A 9,096-nucleotide genomic window follows, 5' to 3' on the forward strand; every position below is an offset into this window, starting at 1 on the left:
TTTTTTTTTTTTTGAGATGGAGTCTCACTCTGTTGCCCAGGCTGGAGTGCAGTGGCATGATCCCCACTCACTGCAACCTCTGCCTCCTCGGTTCAAGCTATTCTCCTGCCTCAGCCTCCTGAGTCTCTGGGACTACAGGCATGAGCCACCACGCCCAGCTAATTTTGCTTTGTTTTGTTTGTATTTTTAGTAGAGACAGGGTTTCACCATGTTGGCCAGGCTGGTCTCAAACTCCTGACCTAAAGTGATCTGCCTGCCTCACCCTCCCAAAGTGCTGGGATTATAGGCATCAGCCACTGTGTCTGGCCCACAATTTTTAAATAACCGGAAAAATGTATCTATGGAAAAGACATTGGAGAACTGTAGAAGCAACAAGAACCAGATGAAAACATTCAGAGAGACCCCTTCCAAGATGAGCTGAATGTCAGCTTCTCTCCCTTTAAGGAATTAACCAGTGCTGGGTATGAGCTGAGCCTCGGTCCCATGGGGGAAGAGGAATGCTACTGGCAGAAATACCCAGCAGGTCTCTTGGCAACCACAGGGGCTGGAGTAGAAAACTGGGACATTTGCAAATTTCTGGGGAGGCTAGGAAGTGAGGCCTGAGGCCTCTGCAGGTGCGCTGAAGTCTTGCATAGCCTTGTGGAGCTTAGTACACAGAGCTTTTCTAGAGGAAGGGGTCCTGCCCCAGGCACAGGTTAATCTGGACCTTAAGACATTTTCCAGATTTTGAAGCTGCCTGAGCAGACAACTAAAGAGCTAAGCCTGTAATAGCTCAGGGGAAGAAGTGACTCTCTGACAGCCTGTCAGGGATGAGAAGACACGGACTGGCCAGGCTCTTAACCAAAACTCCAGAAGAGCCACACAGAGTGACGATTGACTGAAGTGGCCCAATCCCTAACTGGGTGGGCAGACAAAATGTTCAGCTCCTCTCCCTGTCTGCACTAGAGAGGGGGGCCACGCACTCGCTGTTGGAAGAGAGCAGCTAGACCCCCACGGTCCTTAGATGTAGACCCCCATGGTCCTTAGATATAGACCCCCACGATCCCTAGATATAGACCCCCACGGTCCTTAGATATAGACCCCCACGGTCCCTAGATATAGACCCCCACGGTCCCTAGATATAGACCCCCACGGTCCCTAGATATAGACCCCCATGGTCCTTTGAGGCATTCCTCTGACAGTCAGAAAGCACGAGATACAGGACACGGCAGGAAATGGTGATCAATAATCATGTGGAAAGCTAACAGTAGAAGCAGATTACAGATAAGCCACATATTGGAGTTAGGAAAGAAGGGCTTTAAAATAACTATGATTCAGCCAGGCACGGTGGCTCACGCTTATAATCCCAGCACTTTGGGAGGCCGAGGCAGGCAGATCACGAGGCCAGGAGATCGAGACCAGCCTGGCCAACACGGTAAAATCCCGTCTCAACTAAAAATACAAAATATTAGCTGGGTGTGGTAGCATGCGCCTGTAGTCCCAGCTACTCAGGAGGGTGAGGTAGGAGAATCTCTTGAACCCAGGAGGTGGAGGCTGCAGTGAGAAGATCGCGCCACTGCACTTCAGCCTGGGCAACAAGAGCAAGACTCCATCTCACAAAAAAAAAAAAAAAAAAAAAAAGTAGCTGGGCATGGTGGTAGGCACCTGTAATCCCAGCTACTCGGGAGGCTGAGACAAGAGAATTGCTTGAACCTGAGAGGCGGAGGTTGTAGTGAGCCGAGATCACACCACTGCACTCCAGTCTGGGCAACAGAGCAAGACTCCGTCTCAAAATAAACAAACAAATAAATAAATGAATAAATAAATAAATAAAAACAATATTTAATGTCCTGTACAATTTTTAAACTTTATGGAAGTAAAATATATCATAACAGCACAGAAGTCAGGAGAGGGATAAACAGAATTAAATAGTCGTAAGGTCTTGCCTTGTTTACAAAGACACGAGATTATTAACTGATAATATGTTATCATAAGTGAAGATGTAAGTTATCATCTCTGGATGGGTGCAGAAGCTCACGCCTGTAGTCCCAGCACTTTGGGAGGCCAAGGAAGATGGATTGCTCGAGGCCAGGAGTTCAAAACCAGCCTGGGCAACATGGCAAAACTCTGTCTCTACCAAAAATACAGAAATTAGCTGGGTGTGTTGGCAGGTGCCTATAGTCCTAGCTACTCAGGAGGCTGAGGTGGGAGGATCACCTGAGCCTGGGAGGTGAAGTCTGCTGTGAGCCATGATTATGCCACTGCACTCCAGCTTGGGTAACAGAGTGAGACCCCATCTCAAAAAAATCAATCAATAAATATAACCATCTCTAAGGTAGCCATTAAAGGATAATGAATACATAACCTGGAAGCTAATAGAAGACAGAAATTAGGCCAGGCACGGTGGCTCATGCCTGTAATCCCAGCTCTTTGGGAGGCCAAGGCAGGCTGATCACTTGAGGTCAGGAGTTTGAGACCAGCCTGGCCAACATGGTGAAACCTCGTCTCCACTAAAAAAATACAAAAAATTAGACAGGTGTGGTGGCACATGCCTGTAATTCCAGCTACTCAGGAGGCTGAGGCACAAGAATCGCTTGAATCTGGGAGGCGGAGACTGCAGTGAGTCGAGATCGCACCATTGTACTCCAGCCTGGGTGACAGAGTGAGACTGTCTCAAAAAAAAAAAAAAAAGGAAAAAAACAAAAACAGAAGTTAAATAAAATGCATGTTGTTTAGAAAAAACAAACCCTAAATATCAAGATCCAGGAAGATAGAAAGCAAAAGAACAAAAAAAAGATATATTAGGCAAACATTAATGTTTTCAAAAACCTAGTATAATGATAGTAAGATCAGACAATGTGGACTTTGAAACAAAACCATTATTAGAAGAGATAACATTTCATGATGATAGGAGAGTTCATGCAACCAAACAGAAAACAATCCTAAACTTCTTTGTGCCAAATAACAGAGCTTTAAAACATATAAAGCAAACATTGACAAAACTAAAAGAAGAAATAGATAAATCTACAAATACAATTGGGACTATAATTGGGAATATATAGGAACAACTGGGAATTTTAATGAATCTCTCTCTCACTCCACACAATGCGGCAGCTTCCCCAAACCCTCAGACACTCTGGCCTGCCCAGCAGCTGCCAAGAGGGGCCAGTAACACCACCTGAAGGTGCAGGGAACTTAGTTCCCCAGGAGAGCAACTCTGACCTATGAGAGCAGAAGACAGGAAGGAGCTTGCGGAGAAACTGTTCCCCCTTCCTCCTCCCTATGGACCATTCTGAGGTGCAGCATTGCTGTATGGTCTTGCAGGAGAGGGTGTGCAGACGTGGCCAGCTGAGCTGCAACTTCCAAAAAAGCCACAGCAGCTGAGTAAGAAGCAGCCTCGCCTCAGCTTCACCTCCTCCCTGGCTCAGTGTGTTTCTCCCTTATGCTTGCATCCCTAGGATTCACCCTTCCAGAAAACGTGTGCACTAAGCTTTACATCTGGCTACTTTCTGGGGAATGGAGGCTAAGACTCCCACCATCAACATGTCCACTTAGCATTATAATGGTGACCCCAGCCCATGCAATATGACAATGAAAAGAAACAAGCAATGTGAGGTCTGGAAAGAAACGAAAGTGCAGATTCACAGATTATACAGCTGTCTACCTGGGAAATCCAAGTGAACCTACAGGCGGCCTGCTTGGAGGAGTGAGAGAAGTCAGAGAGGGTGATCGACCACCAGCCCATGACCAGCAAAAACACATCAGAAATAGTGGTTTTTACACGGTTTCACAAAGCAACCGAAATCATAAGCTCAGGAGTAATATACACAATGGGAAGACCGTAAGGCCTCTCTGGGGAAGATTATGAAGCAATATGGAAGGACGTCTTCAAACTAAATATGGAGTCTGTGTGAGAAGACACTCCAGTGTCCTCCTAGTCAATCCATCAAGTAATGCAGCTATAATCAAAATGCATAAAATCCCAAGTGCTGGCAAGGGTTTTATTTTATTTTATTTTGAGACAGAGTTTTGCCCTTGTTGCCCAAGCTGGAGTGCAATGGCACAATCACAGCTCACCATAACCTCTACCTCCCAGGTTCAAGGGATTCTCCTGCTTCAGCATCCTAAGCAACTGGGATTACAGGCGCCCACCACCACACCCGGCTAATTTTTGTATTTTTCAGTAGAGACAGGGTTTCACCATGTCGGCCAGGCTGGCCTCAAGTTCCTGACCTCAGGTGATCCGCCCACCTCAACCTCCCAAAGTGCTGGGATTACAGGTGTTAGCCACCATGCCGAGCCCTGGCAAGGGTTTTAAATGGAGTTCTCCTAGCCTGCTGGCAAGGTGTGTATTAGAATTCCCCACTCAGGGCAACTTTGCAATATCTGGGGACATGGAAGGTGGGGGCAGGGGACACTGTGGCTCACGCCTGTCATCCCAATACTTTGGGAGACCAAGGCGGGCAGATCACCTGAGGTCAGGAGTTCGAGACCAGCCTGGCCAACATGGTGAAATCCCGTCTCTACTAAAACTACAAAAATTAGCCGGGGGTGGTGGCAGGTGCCTGTAATCCCAGCTACTTGGGAGGCTGAGGCAGGAGAATCGCTTGAACTCGGGAGGTGGAGGTTGCAGTGAGCTGAGATCACGCCAGTGTGCTCCAGCCTGGGCAACAGAGCGAGACGCCATCCAAAAAAAAAAAAAACTAGGAAAGAAAATAACCCTGTAATCCCAGCATTTTGGAAGGCCGAAGGCCAGGAGAGGAGGATTGCTTGAGCCCAGGAATTTGAGACCAGCCTTGGTAACATAGTGAGACTTCATCTCTAAAAAATTTTTTTTTTTTTTTTCTGAGATGGAGTTTCATTCTGTCACCCAGGCTGGAGTGCAGTGGCACGATCTTGGCTCACTGCAAGCTCCGCATCCTGGGTTCAAGCAATTCTGGTGTCTCAGCCTCCCGAGTAGCTAGGATTACAGGCACGCACCACCACACCTGGCCAAAAACAATTTTTTTAATTAGCTGGACATGCTGGCACATGCCTGTAGTGCCAGCTACTCAGGAGGCTGTGATGAGAGGATCCCTTGAGCTCAGGAGGCTGAGACTGCAGTGAGCTGTATTTCCACCAGTGAACTCTGGCCTGGGTGACAGAGTGAGATCCTGTCAAGGAAGAAAAGGAAGACAAGAAGGACAGAAGGACAGAAGGAAGGAATGAAGGAAATGGAGGAGCAAGAGAGGGAGGAAAGAAAGAAAAATAATCTGAGAAGTGTGTTACAAACATGTAAGAGTTGGGTGTGGTGGCATGTGCCTATAATCTCAGCTACAGGGAGCCTGAAGCAGGAGGATCACTTGGGCCCAGGAAGAGTATAGTCCAGCAGGGATAAAATAGTGAGACCCCGTATCTTTTTTTTAAGCATATATAATAGGATGCTATCTGCTGCAGATTTTTGTTTTTTTGTTTTTTTGTTTTTTGTTTGAGATGGAGTCTCACTCTGTCACTCAGGCTGGAGTGCAGTGGTGTGATCTCAGCTCACTGCAAGCTCCGCCCCCCGGGTTCAAGCAATTCTCCTGCCTCAGCTTCCCAAGTAGCTGGGACTATAGGCGCCCGCCACCACGCCCAGCTAATTTTTTGATTTTTAGTAGAGATGGAGTTTCATCGTGTTAGGCAGGATGGTCACGATCTCCTGACCTCATGATCCACCCGCCTCGGCCTCCCAAAGTGCTGGGATTACAGGCATGAGCTACCACGCCCAGGCTGCTGCAGTTTTTTATAGCCCAAATATGAAAATAATCTAATATGTAAAAAATAAAGAATTGGTTCAACTCTTGCCATACACCCACGAAATACAGAACCACACAGACATTATCATCAGGTTGTGGGAAAGCAACAAAGTGGGTGAATCTCAAAAGTATTTCCCTAAGGCCAGGCAAGGTGGCTCATGCCTGTAATCCCAGCACTTTGGGAGGCCGAGGTGGGCAGATCACCTGAGGTCAGGAGTTCAAGACGAGCCTGGCCAACGTGGTGAAACCCCGTCTCTACTAAAAAATACAAAAATTAAATGGGCGTGGTGGCGGGCACCTGTAATCCCAGCTACTCAGGAGGCTGAGGCTGGCAAATCGCTTGAACCCGGGAGTCAGAGGTTGCAGTGAGCTGAGATCGCACCACTCCACTCCAACCTAGGGGACAAAGAAACTCTGTCTGAAAGAAAAAAAAAAAGTATTTCCTTGAGTGAAAGATGCCAGGGGCAAAAGTCCTCTCATTGTTTGTTTCTATTGTTTCCATTTTTATGAAGTGTATGAACAGATAGCAGTAACTCAGGGTGACAGGTCAGAGGGTGGGGACAGGGCACCAGGGAACTTCTCGGATAATAAAGTTTCTAGGTCTCATTATGGTGGTGATAAAACTACACATCCAGTTGTCAAAACCCATCTACTGGCTGGGTGCAGTGGCTCACACCTGTAATCCCAGCACTTTGGGAGGCCGAGGCAGGAGAATCACTTGAGGTCAGGAGTTCGAGACCATCCTGGCCAACATGGTGAAACCCCATCTCTACTAAAAATACATAGCTGGGCATGGCAGTGGCTGCCTGTAATCCCAGCTACTTGGGAGGCTGAGGCAGGAGAATCACTTGAACCTAGGAGATGGAGGTTACAGTGAGCTGAGATCGTGCCACTCCACTCCAGCCTGGGCGACAAGAATGAGACTCCGTCAAAAAAAATCTACTTGAATAATAGGTGCCAAGGGCTGGGGAGGGGGTTGGGAAGTTGGTGTCTAATGAGGACAGAGTTCCACTTTTGCAAGACGAAAAGCTCCAGAGATGGGTGGTGGTGACGGTTACAGAGCAAGTGAATGTACTTAATGCTGCCAAATTCACTGAAAAATAGTTAATATGGTACACTGTATGTTACTGCATGTATTTTACCACAATAAAAAATAATACGGTTTTCAAAGAAATGACTGGAGAAAAAGTCTACTTGAACAGATGGGATGGGCATTTTATTGAGTTAGCTATGCCTTGACTTAAAAAAGGTTGGGAAAATAGTGGCATGGAGATTTCCTACACATAATTAGTTGCAACAATTATATGCACATTAGCGAGAAAAGTGAACCCCACTGTTCCGTCTGCACAATAAGGATGCTTTAAGAAACGACCTTGGACGTCCTCCGGAGGCGAGAGGAGCTTCAGGCGGCCGAGGCTGCGCCGCGGCCTGCGGACGGCAGAGGGCGCGCGCGAACCGCCGGGCCGGCCCTGCTCGGACCCCAACTGCACGGCCCGGAGCGCGCGTCCCCGCCCCGGGCTGCTGGACCCCGCCACGACGCTCGCCGCGGCCTTGGCGCCTCCCTGGCCCCTCGCAAGGTCCTCCCCAGCCCCAGAGACCCCCGAGGCGGCGTCTACAGGCCCGGGCCGGGACTGACACCGCAGCCCCCTCCCTGGTCGCGCCTCCCACCCCCGTCCGCACCTGTGCCGGAAGGCGGGGCGGCCACCGAGCTGAGCTGAGCTGACCTGACCTGGTCGGGCACCCAGGCCCCTGCGCCCACCGCCCAGGCCGGCCCCTGCTGGGTGCAAAGGCAACGTGGAACCAAGCAGTGGGGCTGCAGAAAAACCACCGTCCTCTCCAGGGTGCCACCACCCTAGTCCTCCACCCTGGTTGGGGGCAGAACCTAACGCTCTCAGTGCTTATTTGCATGAAAATGACCACGAGGATTATAATAATCGCCGCCCAGGGCACTCCGCTCCCCAGGGACAGCCCAGGCCCTCCAGGGGAAGCTGTAGTCCCCTCCAAACCACCCCCTGGGAGCCTCTAGGAGGGGCTCAAGGTCCCTGCCTGCCACCTGCTCCAGCCTGGCCAGTAGCTGCCCAGGGTATAACCAGAGCTCTCAGGGGACAATGGGCACTTCCAGGCCACAGGCAGATGCTGGCCATATCCCAGCTGGGCAGAAGACACGCCTATCGGGCTCACCTAGGCCTGGCAGGGGGAACAAGCCAGATGAGGCTGCCCCCCAGGCGACAGCTCCTCTATCTAATGGCCAACAGCTCCCATGCCTGCGGGTCCCAGGTCCTTCCAGGCCTGTGACTGCCTCCTCAAAGACCTCCTTCGCCCCCTCCGGGTCTCAGCCTGAATCCTCCTGCCCCCTCCCAGGACCAAGCCTCCCCCACTTTTCAAACTCAGCAAGGCTGCATCCCGCAGCCCTACTCACCCGGCCCCGCATCCGGGTCTGGCACCTCCAGTCTCAGGGTCCCGCACCTCCAGTCTCAGGGTCCCGCACCTCCAGTCTCAGGGTCCCCCTCCAGCCAGGGCCTCCCTTCTCGCAGGGCCCACCCGCTTTGGGGCGCAGCCCCAAGCCCAATAACTCCTGGGCTCCCAGGGCTTCCTTCCGGGACAGACCCACTCCCGCCAACGCGTTAGTTCGTGCTGTGTGCCAGCTCTGCAACAGGAACGCACTCCACCGCCAGCCCCACCCCATACGGGCCACTGCCGCTCCCCTCAGGCTGGCCAGGGAAGGGAGCTGCAAGCGCTTGTTAATCGCCAACTGTGTACTCAGCTCTGAGGCTGGCAGGAAGACTGAGTATGGAAAGGGGGAGCCCCAAACCCCGCTCAGCACCCCCTGCTGCCACAGTCCTCCCCACCCCCAGCCATCACCATTGGCACCCTGAGATCCGGGGTCCTGGTGCCCACTGAGGGTTCTGCGGTCGTTGCGCCGGCTTCATTTTCTGTGGCCCTTCATTCAACCGGCGACCGAAGCCCCCTTCAGAGCCCCAGGGTTACCCTGGGGGGCCCGGGTTGGCTGGGGGCTCGGAGACAGAAGGTGGATCCCCCCACGCTCCCTCTCCACCAGGCAGCGGGGAGGGGGCCTTTTAGAAATGTCTGGGGTGTCTCGTGACAACCCCCTCCAAAAAAATCATTACTTTCAAAGGCTCCCAGGCTCCTGGGCAAGGGGTCTTTGTCCCCTTCCTCCAGGACAGCGAGGCTTTCCCCGCCCTCCCCCTGCAGCGCGAGTCTGACCCCCTTGCTCCCGCCCAACACCTGCCGAAGGTGCAATTACCCGTGCGTTCTTCCTGCCCCGGACTCGCCGCGTACCCGCCGCACGCGCGGAGGTGTTCCCACAGCGGTCGGCGGGGGG

At 51.4% G+C, this 9,096-nt stretch overlaps 1 protein-coding gene across 1 annotated transcript in view; it reads right to left on the reverse strand.

Annotated features, from left to right (window-relative positions):
• LOC131383509 (protein TsetseEP-like) overlaps nucleotides 1-9,093 on the reverse strand; it is a 25,687-nt gene extending 16,594 nt beyond the window's left edge. The window contains exon 1 of the mRNA XM_058439085.1: nucleotides 9,019-9,093. The gene's annotated coding sequence lies outside the window, so the exon portion shown is untranslated. The remainder of the gene's footprint in view (nucleotides 1-9,018) is intronic.
• Between the last annotated feature and the right edge of the window lie 3 nt (nucleotides 9,094-9,096).

Source organism: Hylobates moloch, unplaced genomic scaffold, assembly GCF_009828535.3.
Source record: "Hylobates moloch isolate HMO894 unplaced genomic scaffold, HMol_V3 SCAFFOLD_5, whole genome shotgun sequence".
NCBI lineage: Eukaryota > Metazoa > Chordata > Mammalia > Primates > Hylobatidae > Hylobates > Hylobates moloch.